The sequence below is a fragment of the Gopherus flavomarginatus genome, chromosome 16, assembly GCF_025201925.1.
Source record: "Gopherus flavomarginatus isolate rGopFla2 chromosome 16, rGopFla2.mat.asm, whole genome shotgun sequence".
In the NCBI taxonomy this organism is placed as follows: Eukaryota; Metazoa; Chordata; order Testudines; family Testudinidae; genus Gopherus; species Gopherus flavomarginatus.
The window spans coordinates 17,600,664-17,616,251 of NC_066632.1; the positions used below are offsets into that span (position 1 = coordinate 17,600,664).

General features: G+C 46.5%; 1 long non-coding RNA gene across 1 annotated transcript; it reads left to right on the forward strand.

The window, feature by feature from the left end:
• Nucleotides 1-13,183: 13,183 nt before the first annotated feature.
• On the forward strand, nt 13,184-15,340 carry LOC127035765 (uncharacterized). The gene is made up of 2 exons (XR_007769932.1): nt 13,184-13,338; nt 15,022-15,340. It is a non-coding gene; the product is annotated as an uncharacterized LOC127035765 (long non-coding RNA).
• Nucleotides 15,341-15,588: the final 248 nt, after the last annotated feature.

Consider the following 15,588-nt stretch of genomic DNA (forward strand, 5'->3'; position numbering starts at 1 on the left):
GCTCCAGTACGAGAAGTTTAACCAGGTCCTCCTTTGTCTGGGCCCCACCGGCCCACTTGCTGGCGCATCCCTCCATGCGGATGGCTAGTTGCAGATACGAGACCTCAGGGATTTTATACTGACCCTGGAACCTTTCCTGGTACATCTCAGGAGTCAGCCCAAACTCACATAGCAGGGCCTGCTTGAATAGTTCGTAGTCCCCTTTCTCCGTCCCTTCCAGCTAGCGGTACAATGCCACGGCTTTGGGGTCCAGTAAGGGGGTGAGAACCTGGAGCCTGTCCGCAGGATCTACCTGGTGCAGCTTGCAGGCCGTCTCAAAGGCATCCAGGAAGTCATCCATGTCCTCCCCCTCCTTACGCTGGGCCACTTCTCGAAGCTCCGTGCAGTCCTGGGCCCCCCCTCACTCACCGCAGCCAGGGGACCGCTGCTCCTCAGCCTTGCCAGTTCCAGCTCATGATGACGCTGTCTCTCTTTCTCCTCCCGGTCATGTTCCGTCTGTCTCACTTCATGTTCCCTCTGTCGCTCTGTCTCGCTTCATGTTCTATTTGTCTCTCACAATCCTCCAGCTCTCTCAGTTTTAGCTCTCTCTCCCATTCCAGCCGCTTCTGCTCCACGGATGCCGAGCATCACCGGGACGATCCCCTGCTGGCTGGCAAGCTTTGCCAGGAGGATCCCCTGCTGGCTGGGGGTGTCACAGTGTCCTTGGTATTCGCTGGGCTCCTCCCTGCCCTTCCCCTAGGCATAGGAAGGGGGGTCTTGGGAAGCCTTCCGCAGCTGGCTGACCACTCCCAGCTGGGACAGACACTGGTGCCTGTGCTGCATCTGCCAGGCTGCTTCCCACAGAGACAGGGATCAGTTCATTCGAGTGATCTCCCTCCTCCAGCTGGGCAATCAACTGGTCTTTGTTGAGCCTCCTACTGCGCAGCCCCCTCTGCTTGCACAGTTCCACTAGGTCACACCTAAGCTGCTTGGCATACATCTTCCTGTTGGCCACACACAGGCCTGGGTGCTCACTGCTCCCCATGATTTACAGGGAGACCTCTAGTGTGCCAGCCCTTCTTGAAGTCACCACCTCTCTGCCACAGTTGAGCCGCAGACTCCTCCGCCCCTGGGACTGCTTGCTGCAAACCCCCGGGGGACCCTGTTACTGCAAAAGTCCTTCTCACTTGTCACACACTCCCAGGGGTTAATCACCCCTGAAATCGCCACTTTGTTTTACTGCTCCCTAGTCGCTTACTGCTAGAAGCGCCGTCCACAGGGTGCAGTAGATCCCACCGCTAACACCAGTTGTCACGGAATATGGGGGAGTCAGGCCCTGCACCCCTCTTCCTGGGACTTACAGTGATTCTCAGCCAGCCAGGAAAACAGAAGGTTTATTGGACAATAGGAACTCAGCCTACAGCAGAGCTTGTAGGCCTCAATCCAGTCCTTCTGGGGGTTCAGAGTGCTTGGATCCCAGCTTGGGATTCCCTGAATTTCCCCACCCAGCCCAAAACTGAAACTGACCAAACCCTCCCTAGCAGGCTCTCTCCCTTTTTCCAGCTTCCCGGGCCAAGGTGTTCCCTGCCCCCTCGCCTGGCTCAGGTTACAGGCTCAGGTCCTGTCCCTCACCTAAAGTCACCCCCTCCTCTCCCATCTCCCACACTGACAGTTCCTACTCCATCACAGGGAGGAATTGCAGAGCGCTAGTGGAATGTTCTCAGTGTTGAATGCAGATCCCTTGAGAGAATATGAATCAGAAGGGTCGGATTTGGATATTACCTTTAATTCAGATAGTGTAGTGAGTAGCGAGCAGGATGAATGGGATAGAAAAGTGGTAAGTTCTCATTGTCCTAGGTCCCCTGTGCATGTGTTTCAGGGAGCAGAGGAGGGGAATAGGCACCCGCCCATGGCACCTATCACTACCTCGGTAGTGAATTATGGACCAGTAGACCTGTTGAGACCAGGTGTGGGGTGAAGCATTATGGTCTAGAGAAGGCTAAGGCAGTAGGTAAGTTCTTAGGCCCTTTGAATAGTCAGTCTACTGTTGATTGGTTGTTCAAGCTATGTGGTATGCCTGCCATAAGCAAGGAGAATACCATAGCTTTATTAAGGGAATGTATACCTAGTGATGATTTCAGTGTGCTGCCAGGTGCAGTGCAACTAAAGAACACTGGGGAAATTAGTGAAATGCATGAGGCAGTATTTAAACTGTGCCACCCTCATGAAAACCTTATGGGGATAGGCAGAGGGTATGGGAGAGGCTGGATAGGTTTCTTGCTAGGAAAAGGTTACTGTATTGGTTGTCTGGGATGTTGCAGGTGGTGAATGGAGTAGCCACCTGTGACACTGGAGAGTTTAAAGATGTTTTTGTTCAAGGACTCCTCCCTACACTCAAGATTGCGTTAGGTCGAGTAAACACTGGTCTGAGGTCGCTGCGGGAGATCAAGAGAGGCTCTGAGAGACGTATGAGTTCCAGAAGAAAGTCTTCCCCCAGCTGTGGCAGAGGAGGAAGGTGTCGGCAATGAGGAGTGCCAAGATGAACCCCAGTGTCTCAAGAAGCAAGAGGTCCATCTACCCTGGGAGACGTCATGCTTGTAGGATGGAGAGGGGTGGTGAAGAAGCCTTATCTTCTAGGGAGGCTAGGAAAAATCATGATTTTGTTGGGTCTGACTACCAGAAAGGGTTCCATATAGTCCTTTGGAGATGTCTGCTGAGGTAGAAGAAAAAGGATCGGATGAACAGATTACTTGCAGAAGAGCTGCTGAGAAGGTTGGCTACACATGAGAGTAAGAGCCTTTCTGCAGGTGTTGACAGGCATGTGGAGATTCAAGAAAAAGTGAATGTCTTGTGACAGGAGAGATCCCTTCCTTCCTCTTTTGTGGTGGCACCCATTGAAAATGACCTCTGGGGAAGACCAGTGGTTTAAGCCAATCTGGAAGGAAGATTTGGACGGTTTGATCAGATAATACTAGTGAATACTGGTGCCACATGATTGTTGATCTGCTCCAAGAAGATACCTGAGATCAGAAGATGCCCTATCTTGAAAACTGAGGTCCTGGAAGGCTATAATGGGAAAGAAAGTGTAGTCCCATTTGTAGGCCCTCTCAAGTGTAGAACTGGAAAGTTAGTTACTTAGTCTAGCTTTGGCATCCAATCCTTGGATGGGCAAGGGATTTTGGGTGTGGACTTGTTAACCAGATGTGATTTGATCGTGGATTTGCCCAACTGAGTATTGGTTCAGGACAAGGCATCATCAGGAGGATTTGTTATCCCTGCTTGCCACTGAGTAGCAGCACTCAAGGCTCCAGAGGTGGTGATTCCTGTGTGGGAGCAAGAGGTCACAGAAGTATTGGTGAGGTACCCAAAATCTTTTGCTAATAACAAGCTACAGTGCGGTAAAATCAGTGCAGAAGTGGTGGTGCTGGGTTCTGACCTGAAGCCCCAGAAGCAATACTGATATGCTAAGAATGCTGAGGAAGGGATCAAAGAGACCATTGATGCCATTCTGGAACAAGAAGTATAGGTAGAAACAGTTAGTTCATGTAATTCACCAATATGGCCTGTGCTTAAAGCTGACAAGAAAACCTGGAGGCTCACAGTGGACTATCAAGAACTTAAGGTAGCTCGCTGGATGGTACCAGTGATGGGGAAGTTTCAAGAGGTAATATTGGCAATTTCAGCAGGTGCCAAGTGGAGTTCACTGTATTGGATTTATCCAGTGCATTCTTCTCCATACCACTCCATTACAGCTCCTGGTACAAGTTTGCCTTCACTTTCGATAACAGTCAAGTTACTTTCATCCGAGTTACACAAGGATATCGTAACACACTGTCCACATGTCATAAGTATGTTTTCAAGATCTGGGGTGACATAAAGAACAGGGACAGTGTCATAAGTTATGTGGATGTTATCCTGATTGCAACAGAGACCAGAGAAGAGCATCTGGAAATGCTAGAGACAGTATTGAGCAAGATACAAGAGACTGGCTTCATAGTTAAACCTGTGAAGACCCAGATGCTGCAATAGAGAGTCACCTGTCTGGGAATGGAGCTAGGTGAGTCTGGGTGAAGACCAGGTGCCCAGTGGATTGAGCTGATCTGCAAGATGCCTACTCAACAAGATTAATCCTTACGTTTGTTCCTTGGTTTAACAGGATTTTCAAGAGATTTCTTCAAGAACTATTCTGAAATTGCTCAGCCCCTATACAACTTACTGAAGAAAAATCAAGTTTGGATATGGAAAAAGCCTCAAGAGGAAGCCTTCTGCCAGTTGAAAATCTTTGTGTTGAAAGTGAGAGCACACCGAAAAACCTGAGATGAAGTAGCCAAATTGAACAATAGGGCAGACTTTCTGGCAAAGGAGGCAGCACTATTAGGTCCTGATACTCTCTGGATGAAGACAGGGGACCTAATCAGCAAAGTGCAACCTGATGACCCAACACTACAGCAATCACATCTTGTGGTACTCCAGAACCAAGATCCAGAGATTCAGGATTTGGTTAAACAGGGTGAGTCTAAGAACTTTAGGGTCATTAAAACTAAAGATGAGCTTGTTATGGCTGTCAGAAAAAGTAACAGTGAGGGAACTACAGTGGTAGTGATATGTGTGTCTAAGGAAAGAACTTGTTGCTTTGGCTCATGGCCAGCGGCATTTTGGCATAGAGAAGACAGTCAATAGGATCTTGACTGTCAGGAGGTGGCCTGCTTATGTGAGGTATGTAGAGCATCACATCGTCAACTGATTACCCTGTCCAGAGAACAATTCTGACAGCAAGGTAGTGAAGGGACCCTTGCTGCACCAGATCCATGGTCTAGGTTACTGTGATGTTATCTGATTAAAATATGACCATGCAAATCATTGTTGCTACCACTGTCATATAATTGCAACAAATCTTATACTACGTGTGACTCATGGCCAGAAAAGGGTTAACCATCCTGAAGGATAATTGACCCAGATTCAACCTTTAGAGACATGATAGAAAAGTATGTGAATAGTAATTAGGGCCATTCCATGGTAGATAGGCTAGAAATTTGAAATGCAAACCTATATTGTTAGAAATTAGAGATTATACCAATTGTATGCCTGTACTCATATCTTGTTAAATGTTAGCCATGTAAACAGACAGTTCCTGTCTGGCACCATAGCTGTTGATTTAAAGATCAAAAAGGAATATTAATATTTAAATGAATCTTGGGTGAAATAATATCATTGTCTATATTTTCTTTAAAGTTTGTGATAGACTGCCTAATGGATAAATTGCCTTATGTTAAGCTGTGTAGCTAATTATTGGTGAGGCTTAGGAAATAGGGCTACTTCAACATATCCATGATTGCCTATTGTTTGCCTAAGGACTCCAACCTGTCAAAGAAGGCTAGAAAACAGTATAAAAGAACCTTGAGTCCTGATCTTTTTTATCTCAGATTTGCTTAAGCTTTATCAGGGAAGCCTAAGTCACAAGGAGTGAGATCCCAGTTCTGACTGGACCGTCCTGAATATAAACATCGGACTATAAACTATTAACTAATTCTGAAAGAACTCTTTGCAACTACAAAGCTCACCATCTCTATTGTGAATCTGATTTCAGAAACTGTACTCATGTCTGTATGTATACTGATAGACTCCCAGACTTTAAGGTCAGAAGGGACCATTATGATCATCTAGTCTGACCCTTGCACAACGCGGACCACAGAATCTCACCCACCCACTCCTGTAACAAACCCCTAACTTATGTCTGAGTTACTGAAGTCCTCAAATCGTGGTTTAAAGACCTCAGGGTGCAGAGAATCCTCCAGCAAGTGACCCATGCCCCACGCTGCAGAGGAAGGTGAAAAATCTCCAGGGCCTCTGCCAATCTGCCCTGGAGGAAAATTCCTTCCCAACCCCAAATATGGCCATCAGCTAAACCCTGAGCATGTGGGCAAGACTCACCAGCCAGCACCTAGGAAAGAATTCTCTGTAGTAACTCAGACCCCACCCCATCTAACATCCCATCACAGATCATTGGGCATATTTATCTGTTAATAATCAAAGATCAATTAATTGCCAAAATTAGGCTATCCCATCATACCATCCCCTCCATAAACTTATCAAGCTTAGTCTTGAAGCCAGGTATGTCTTTTGCCCCCACTACTCTCCTTGGAAGGCTGTTCCAGAACTTGTATAATGGTACTAACACCTCCTTATCTTTACTGTAAATACCTCGCCTGATGCATCCCAAGACCACATTAGTGTTTCCTTTGTCTAAAAAATCTGTTACCTTCTCAAAGAAGGAGATCAGGTTGGTTTGGCACGATCTACCTTTTGTAAAACCATGTTGTATTTTGTCCCACTTACCACTGACCTCAATGTCCTTAACTACTTTCTCCTTCAAAAAATTTTCCAAGACCTTGCATACTACTGATGTCAAACTAACAGACCTACTCAGATCACGTTTTTTTTCCCTTTCTTAAAAATAGGAACTATGTTAGCAGTTCTCCGGTCGTATGGTACATCCCCTGAGTTTACTGATTCATTAAAAATTCTTGCTAATGGGCTTGCAATTTCATGTGCCAGTTCCTTTAATATTCTTGGATGAAGATTATCTGGGTCCCCTGATTTAGTCCCTTTAAGTGTTCAAGTTTGGCTTCTACCTTCGGATGTGGTAATATCTACCTCTATATCCTCATTCCCATTTGTCATCCTACCATTATCCCTAAGCTCCTCATTAGTCTCATTAAAGACTGCGGCAAAGTATTTGTTTGAGCCATGCCTAGATTATCCTTAATCTCCACTCCATCCTCAGTGTTTAGCGGTCCCACTTCTTCTTTCTTTTTTTTCTTCTTATTTATATGGCTAGAGAACTTTTTACTATTGGTTTTAATTCCCTTTGCAAGATGCAACTCTACATGGCTTTTGGCCTGTCTCACTTTATCCCTACATGTTCTGACCTCAATAAGGTAGCTTTCCTTGCTAATCCCTCCCATCTTCCACTCCTTGTAGGCTTTCTGCTTTTTCTTAATCACCTCTGTGATGCTTGCTCATCCAGTTTTGGTCTACAACTTCTGCCTATGAATTTTTTCCCCTTTCTTGGAATGCAGGCTTCTGATAGTTTCTGCAACTTTGACTTGAAGTAATTCCAGGCCTCCTCTGCCTTTAGATCCACAAGTTCTTCAGTCCGATCCACTTCCCTAATTAATTTCCTTAATTCTTTAAAGTTAGCCCTTTTGAAATAAAAAACCCTAGTCCCAGATCTATTTTTGTTTATCCTTCCATCTAGTTTGAACTGAATTAGCTCATGATCACTTGAACCAAGGTTGTCTCCTACAACCATTTCTTCTATGAAGTCCTCACTACTCACCAAAACCAAATCTAAACTGGCACCCCTCTTGCTGGTTCGTCAACTACTTGGTGAAGGAATCCATCAGCTATCACATCCAGGAAAATCTGAGCCCTGTTATTGTTACTAGCACTTGTCCTCCAGTCTATATCTGGGAAGTTAAAAGTCTCCTATGATCACACAATTCCCATTAGTGTTTACTTCATTAAAAACATTAAAGAGGTCTCTATCCATATCCAAATCAGATCCCGGCGGTCTGTTGCACACCCCAAACACTATCTCAGGGGAGGCTCTAGTAGCTTTCTTTCCCAGTGTGATTTTTGCCCAGACAGATTCTGTCTAATCTATTTCATCCCTTCTTATTTCTTTACAGTCTACCTCATCATTGATATACAATGCTACTCCACCACCTTTGCCTTTATTTCTGTCTTTCCTAAACAGCACATAGCCTTCAATACCTGTACTCCAGTCATGACTACTATTCCACCATATTTCTGTTATCTGTATAATATCCAGTTTCACTTCCTGCACCAGTAGCTCTAGTTCCTCCATTTTGTTACCTAGGCTCCTCGCATTAGTGTACAAACATCTTAATTTTTGCTGTTTGACTTCACTGACATTCTTTACCCAATTAGGCATAGACATTCTACTACCAGTATCACCTATTAGACTGGTATCTACACTACCTTTCCTCCTTATGTCCATTCCCCTACCCACGGCTGTATCTTTTCTTACTTTGTTTTCTTCCCTCTCAATGTTAAATTCTGGCGTGGAGATTACCTGGATATCTCCCAACCATCACCCCCAAATTCCTAGTTTAAAGCTCTCTTAATCAGTTTTGCCAACCTGCATCCTAGAAGTCTATTTCCCTCCTTACTCAGGTGAAGTCTGTCCTGAGAGAACAGTCCTCTGTCCATGAATGCCTCCCAGTGGCCGTACATCCCAAAGCCCTCCTTATAGCACCACTGCCTGAGCCATCTGTTGATCGCCATAATTTTGTCACACCTTTGTCGCCTTTCTCTAGGAACAGGCAGAATCCCACTGAAGATCATCTGAGCCTGGATTTCCTTAAGTGTCTTCCCCAGCCTGGCATAATCTCCCTTGATACGTTCCAGCAAGAATCTAGCTGTATCATTTGTTTCCACATGAAAGACAATCAGCGGATTCTTTCCCACTCCTGTTAGGATCCTTTGCAGCTTCAGGTCCACATCCCATATGTTAGCGGCCGGCAGACAGCACACCCTTCTGTTCTCCTCATCAGCTCTAGTTACAGGACTGTCTATTCTTCTCAGTAAGGAGTCCCCAATCACATAGACCTGCCTTTTCCTGGTGACAGTGTGATTCTCCGGTCTATCCCCTGCTCCCACTGGCCGCAAGTCCTCTCAATTCCTATTCGCCCTTGCAATCCTCCGCAACGCAGCCTGTATCCTCCTGGGGCTCATATTTGGTGGTGTTGTCTCCACTGACTCTCCCCCTCTTCCAATAGGACTAGTTGCTCTGCTCTTCTTCCTTGCCCTCTCACCTTCAGTGACCACCTGCTGTGCCCCTTCTTCATTTTCCAATTCCGCAAACCTGTTCCTGAGCTTTATTTCTCCTTCACTGGCCAGTCTTTTCCTCTGCCTGGTTCTCTTAGTCACATGCTTCCACCGTCCACTTTCCTCACCGAGCCGTCTCCCCTCAGAATTCTTTGGTCCTGCTTCCATCTGCAAGTCTGAGCTTTTCCCTTCAGCCTCCTCATGTCTTTGCTCCATCATCCGCTCGAACCCCCTTCTACACTCTACCAGAGTTTCCACCTGCATCTTTTCCTCAGATCTTTTCTTCCATCAGCTCTATAGGCAGCATTTCATGCAGACGAAACTCTTTTCTGGTACCGCCTCCAGGATCATGTACATGCCGCAGCTTCCACATCCAGTCATCCTCATTGTGTCTTCCACTGCTGCCTCTGTACAGGACCGGCTTTAGGAAGTGCGGGGCCCAATTCAAACAATTTTGACATGGCCCTTGCAGGGATGACTTAAAAAAAACCACATATGAAAAAACACGTAGGGCTTGTATTCACGGGGCGGTTTTCTGAGTCTTTGACGGCACTTCGGCGGTGAGTCCTTCACTCGCTCCAAGTCTTCAGCGGCACTGAAGGACCCTCTTCCCAAGTGTTGCCGAAGACCCAGAGTAAGCGAAGGACCCGCCGCTGAAATGCCGTCGAAGACCCAGAGAGAGTGAAGGACCCACCACTGAAGTGCCACTGAAGACCCAAAACGCCTCCAGGTGAGTAAAAATTTAAAAGGCGCCTCTAGCCAGGGAAGGGATTCTCACTGGGCGCGGTGCCCTCTTAGGCGCGGGGCCCGATTCGGGGGAATTGGTGGAATAGGCCTAAAGCCGGCCCTGCCTCTCTATCATAGATTCATAGATTCTAGGACTGGAAGGGACCCGAGAGGTCATCAAGTCCAGTCCCCTGCCCTCATGGCAGGACCAAATACTGTCTAGACCATCCCTGATAGACATTTATCTAACCTACTCTTAAATATCTCCAGAGATGGAGATTCCACAAACTCCCTAGGCAATTTATTCCTGTGTTTAACCACCCTGACAGTTAGGAACTTTTTCCTAATGTCCAACCTAAACCTCCCTTGCTGTAGTTTAAGCCCATTGCTTCTTGTTCTATCATTAGAGGCTAAGGTGAACAAGTTTTCTGCCTCCTCCTGATGACGCCCTTGTGGATACCTGAAAACTGCTATCATGTCCCCTCTCAGTCTCCTCTCTTCCAAACTAAACAAACCCAATTCTTTCAGCCTTCCTTCATAGGTCATGTTCTCAAGACCTTTAATCATTCTTGTTGCTCTTCTCTGGACCCTCTCCAGTTTCTCCACATCTTTCTTGAAATGTGGTGCCCAGAACTGGACACAATACTCCAGTTGAGGCCTAACCAGCGCAGAGTAGAGCGGAAGAATGACTTCTCGTGTCTTGCTCACAACACATGTGTTAATGCATCTCAGAATCACGTTTGCTTTTTTTGCAATAGCATCACATTGTTGACTCAGATTTAGCTTGTGGTCCACTGTAATCCCTAGATCCCTTTCTGCTGTACTCCTTCCTAGACAGTCTCTTCCCATTTTGTATGTGTGAAACTGATTTTTCCTTCCTAAGTGGAGCACTTTGCATTTGTCTTTGTTAAACTTCATCCCATTTCTCCAATTTGTCCAGATCATTTTGAATTATGACCCTGTTCTCCAAAGCAGTTGCAATCCCTCCCAGTTTGATATCACCTGCAAACTTAATAAGCGTACTTTCTATGCCAATATCTAAGTCATTGATGAAGATATTGAACAGAGCTGGTCCCAAAACAGACCCCCGTGGAACCCCACTTGTTATACCTTTCCAGAAGGATTGGGAACCATTAATAACTACTCTCTGAGTACAGTTATCCAGCCAGTTATGTACCCACCTTATAGTAGCCCCATCTAAATTGTATTTTGCCTAGTTTATTGATAAGAATATCATGCGAGACTGTGTCAAATGCCTTACTCAAGTCTAGGTATACCACATCCACCACTTCTCCCTTCTCCACAAGTCTCGTTATCCTATCAAAGAAAGCTATCAGATTGGTCTGACACAATTTGTTCTTTACAAATCCATGCTGGCTATTCCCTATCACCAGGGCCGTCTCCAGGCACCTGCTGAGCAAACTCCTGCTTTGAGCAGCAGATTCTGCGGGGCAGCATTCCACCCAAACCTAGGGCAGCATGGCCGCTTTTTTTTTTCCCCCGCTGCTATGGCCTCCCTGTAGGGGGTGGCAGCGTGGAGGAGGGGAGCGCCCTGCAGCAAACTCAGCAGGGCAGCCTATGTCCTTCTCTCCCCGCCGACCAGAGCGGAGCCCTCGCGGCAGGCGGCGCAGCGGTCGGGACCGCAAGGTGAGTGCCCCATTGAAGCGCTGGCCGCCCTCCTTCTCTCTTTCTCCCTGCTCCCTCCCCTTCTCCCCCATTAGACTGGGCATGCACTCTGCAGCACAGGGAGTCCCCTGGCTCTGGCTGCCCTGTAGGGTTTTTTGTTTTGTTTTTCCCCAGCTTTGCCAGCTGCGCCGTTGTTTCTCCCCCACCCTTCCTTGCTTTGCTGCTCTAGCTGCGCCGTTTTTGTGTTATCCCCCTCCCCCGCTTTGCTGCTCCAGCTGTGCCGTGTTCCCCCTCGCTTTGCCGCTCCAGCTGTGCCGTGTTCCCCCCCGTTTTGTCGCTCCAGCCGCGCCGTGTTCCCCCCTGCTTTGTCGCTCCAGCCGCACCATTTTTTGTTTTTTTTCCGCTGCTTTGCTGCTCCGGTGGCCTCGCTCCTTTTTTTTTTTTTTTTTTTTTGTTGGGGCAGCAAAAAAGCCAGAGCCGGCCCTGCCTATCACCTTACCACCTTCCAAGTGTTCGCAGATGATTTCCTTAATTACTTGCTCCATTATCTTCCCTGGCACAGAAGTTAAACTAACTGGTCTGTAGTTTCCTGGGTTGTTTTTATTTCCATTTTTATAGATGGGCACTATATTTGCCCTTTTCCAGTCTTCTGGAATCTCTCCCGTCTCCCATGACTTTCCAAAGATAATAGCTAAAGGTTCAGATACCTCCTCTATTATCTCCTTGAGTATTCTAGAATGCATTTCATCAGGCCCTGATGACTTGCAGGCATCTAACTTTTCTAAGTGATTTTTAACTTGTTCTTTTTTTATTTTATCTTCTAAACCTACCCTCTTCCTATTAGAATTCACTATGTTAGGCATTCCTTCAGACTTCTCAGTGAAGACTGAAACAAAGAAGTCGTTAAGCATCTCTGCCGTTTCCAAATTTCCTGTTACTGTTTCTCCTTCCTCACTGAGCAGTTGGCCTACCCTGTCCTTGGTCTTCCTTATGCTTCTAATGTATTGATAAAAAGTCTTCTTGTTTCCCTTTATTCCCATAGCTAGTTTGAGCTCATTTTGTGCCTTTGCCTTTCTAATCTTGCCCCTGCATTCCTGTGTTGTTTGCCTATATTCATCCTTTGTAATCTGTCCTAGTTTCCATTTTTATATGACTCCTTTTTATTTTTTAGATCATGCAAGATCTCGTGGTTAAGCCAAGGTGGTCTTTTGCCACATATTCTATCTTTCCTACCCAGAGGAATAGCTTGCTTTTGGGCCCTTAATAGTATCCCTTTGAAAAACTGCCAACTCTCCTCAGTTGTTTTTCCCTTCAGTCTTGAGTCCCATGGGACCTTACCTATCAGCTCTCTGAGCCTACCAAAATCTGCCTTCCTGAAATCCATTGTCTCTATTTTGCTGTACTCCCTTCTACCCTTCCTTAGAATGGCAAACTCTATGATTTCATGATCATTTTCACTCAAGCTGCCTTCTACTTTCAAATTCTCAATGAGTTCCTTCCTATTTGTTAAAATCAAATCTAGAACAGTTTCCCCCCAGTAGCTGTTTCAACCTTCTGAAATGCAATCCAAGAACTTATTGGATAGTCTGTGCCCCGCGGTGTCATTTTCCCAACATATACCTGGATAGTTGAAGTCCTCTATCACCACCAAATCTTGGGCTTTGGATGATTTTGGTAGTAGTTTAAAAAAAGCCTCATCCACCTCTTCCACTTGGTTAGGTGGCCTGTAGTAGACTCCTAGCACGACATCACCAGGGCCGGTGCTTCCATCTAGGTGGCCTAGGCAATCGCCTAGGGCGCCAGGATTATTAGTGGGCGGCACTTTGCCGGAGGGGGCGGCAGGCGGCTCTGGTGGAGTTACCACAGTCATGCCTGCGGAGGGTCCACTGGTCCGCGGCTCTGGTGGACCTCCTGCAGACACCACTGCGGCAGCCCCACTGGAGCTGCGGACCAGTGGACCCTCCGCAGGCACAACTGTGGTAGCTCCACCGGAGCCGCGGGACCAGGGCGTGGGGTGGCGAAATTGCCGTGCGCCTAGGGCGCTCAAACCCCTAGCGCCGGTCCTGGACATCACCCTTGTTTTTTACCCCTTTTAGCCTAACCCAGAGATGCTCAACACTTCCGTCTCCTATGTCCATCTCCACCTCAGTCCAAGTATGTACATTTTTAATATATAAGGCAACACGTCCTCCCTTTTATCCCTGTCTATCCTTCCTGAGCAAGCTGTACCCATCCACACCAACATGCTAGTCATGTGTATTATCCCACCAAGTTTCAGTGATGCCAACAATGTCATAGTTGTATTTATTAGCACTTCCAGTTCCTCCTGCTTATTACCTATACTTCTTGCATTTGTATATAGGCATCTACGATATTGGTTTGATCTTGCCTCCCAGTTTTGCCCTGACCCTCCTTTCTCTCTGCCATTATAGCCCATGCTCCCTCTTGTTTCCAACCCACCTTCCAGGTCTCCATGTATCGGTCATAGCCTTCCCACCTAAAACCTGTTAGTCCAGGAAACACAAACCAAAGCAAACTACCACCAGCTACAGCAAAACAAACCCCCAACGGGCACCAGAACACTGGCAGAACACCACCTACTCCCTTCACTAGCCTGTCTATTCTTCTGCCTAGCTCTCTTCGTCTCGCCCAGAAAAACTCCCACTGAAACTCCTCTATTTACAGCTCTTTGCTGGCTCCTGTGCTGCTGCAGCTGCCTATGCTGCTGCCTGACTGGCTGGCTCCCTTTATAGGACCCCCTAAGCAGATAAGCCTTTTCCCCTAATCAGGGCTCAACTTCTCTCCCAGCACACTGCCCCTACCAGCCTCCACACATATAACTACAAAATACAATACACAAAATACAAAAACCATCTTTTAACCAATACTGACTCTCTTTTCTTTTTTAATACATTTTAGTTTAGTTGATAAGAATTGGCTATAAGTGTGGTTTTGGGTAAGATCTGGAATATTCATTAACCTGGGAGGTACGGTGGCCAATCCTTTGGGATTTGTAGAACTTTCTTATGTGATTAATAAGATTTTCAGTAATCCTCATCATATTTGACTTGGGTGTCTGGTTGGAGGCCTCAGGCTGGGTTGCTTTAAGGGAACTGGGCGGTTAGCTTCTGGGTAACCAGTGAGGTATTATAAAAGCTGTTTTGTGCTGATGTGATGGAGCAGGGAGCAGGGCAGATTTGACCTGGGAATGTTGCAGGGAGGTTACATTGGGGATGAGAGGAAATCTACCTGTGCTGTAACCTGAGCCAGAAGGGGGGCTGGGAGAATTCAAACCGTCTGCCTAGGGAGACTGAACAAAGGGAGAAGGAGCGGAGGGAAGGGGGATGAGAGCTGCTGGAGGGATTTTTAGTTTCAGTTTGGGCTCCATGGTACAACGCAGGGAACCCTAAGCTCCCTGAACCCCCAGGAGGACTTGATTGAGGGGTCCTGGTTGTGCCTATGTGATGTTATTGATGTAATCTGGGACCATATAGAACATGGTTGCAACTAACGTCCTGTAGTGGCACCAAATCTTATGTAAAGGGGGTCATATAAGGTGTCTAAGACCAGGCTATGGGTTGCTGGTTATGATTATGGTGTCTATATGTATGTATCATTTTGTAGTTGAAGTTATAAATATCGGCTCTATACTGTCTGTATTTCAAATTTGTGCTGTGCCTCTGGGAAACATCCCAGACAAGTTGGTGTTAGCTCTGCCTAGTCTGCTTGATGGCCCATCAGCTATACAATTGACCCATTGAGAGAAGGCAAATACGCCTTGTATGCAGGGACTTGCCCATGTCACTCCAGACTCCACTTCGCTGTAATTTTCCACAGTAAGGACAAAGAAGTTCTGGCAGTTGGAAAAGCCTATATAAGGCTGATGCCTCATTTCCATCTTGTCTTCAGTCCTGCTTCTTACCTCGAGAGGAACTTTGCTACAAACTGAAGCTCTACACAAGGGACTAATGACCCATCCCAGCGGGGGATGTACTCCAGAGACTTGATTTGAACCTGCAGTTTACTCCATCACTGCTACAAGCCTGAACTAAGAACTTTGCCATTACTGTATGTAATTGATTCCATTTAACCAATTCTAGGCCTCATCTCTATCTTTTTTCTTTTATGAATAAATCTTTAGATTTTAGATTCTAAAGGATTGGCAACAGCGTGATTTGTGGGTAAGATCTGATTTGTATATTGACCTGGGTCTGGGGCTTGATTCTTTGGGATTGAGAGAACTGTTTTCTTTTACTGGGGTGTTGGTTTTCATAACCATTTATCCCCAGGACGAATGGCACTGGTGGTGATACTGGGAGACTGGAGTGTCTAAGGGAATTGCTTGTGTGACTTGTGGTTAGCCAGTGGGGTGAGACCAAAGTCCTCTTTGTCTGGCTGGTTTGG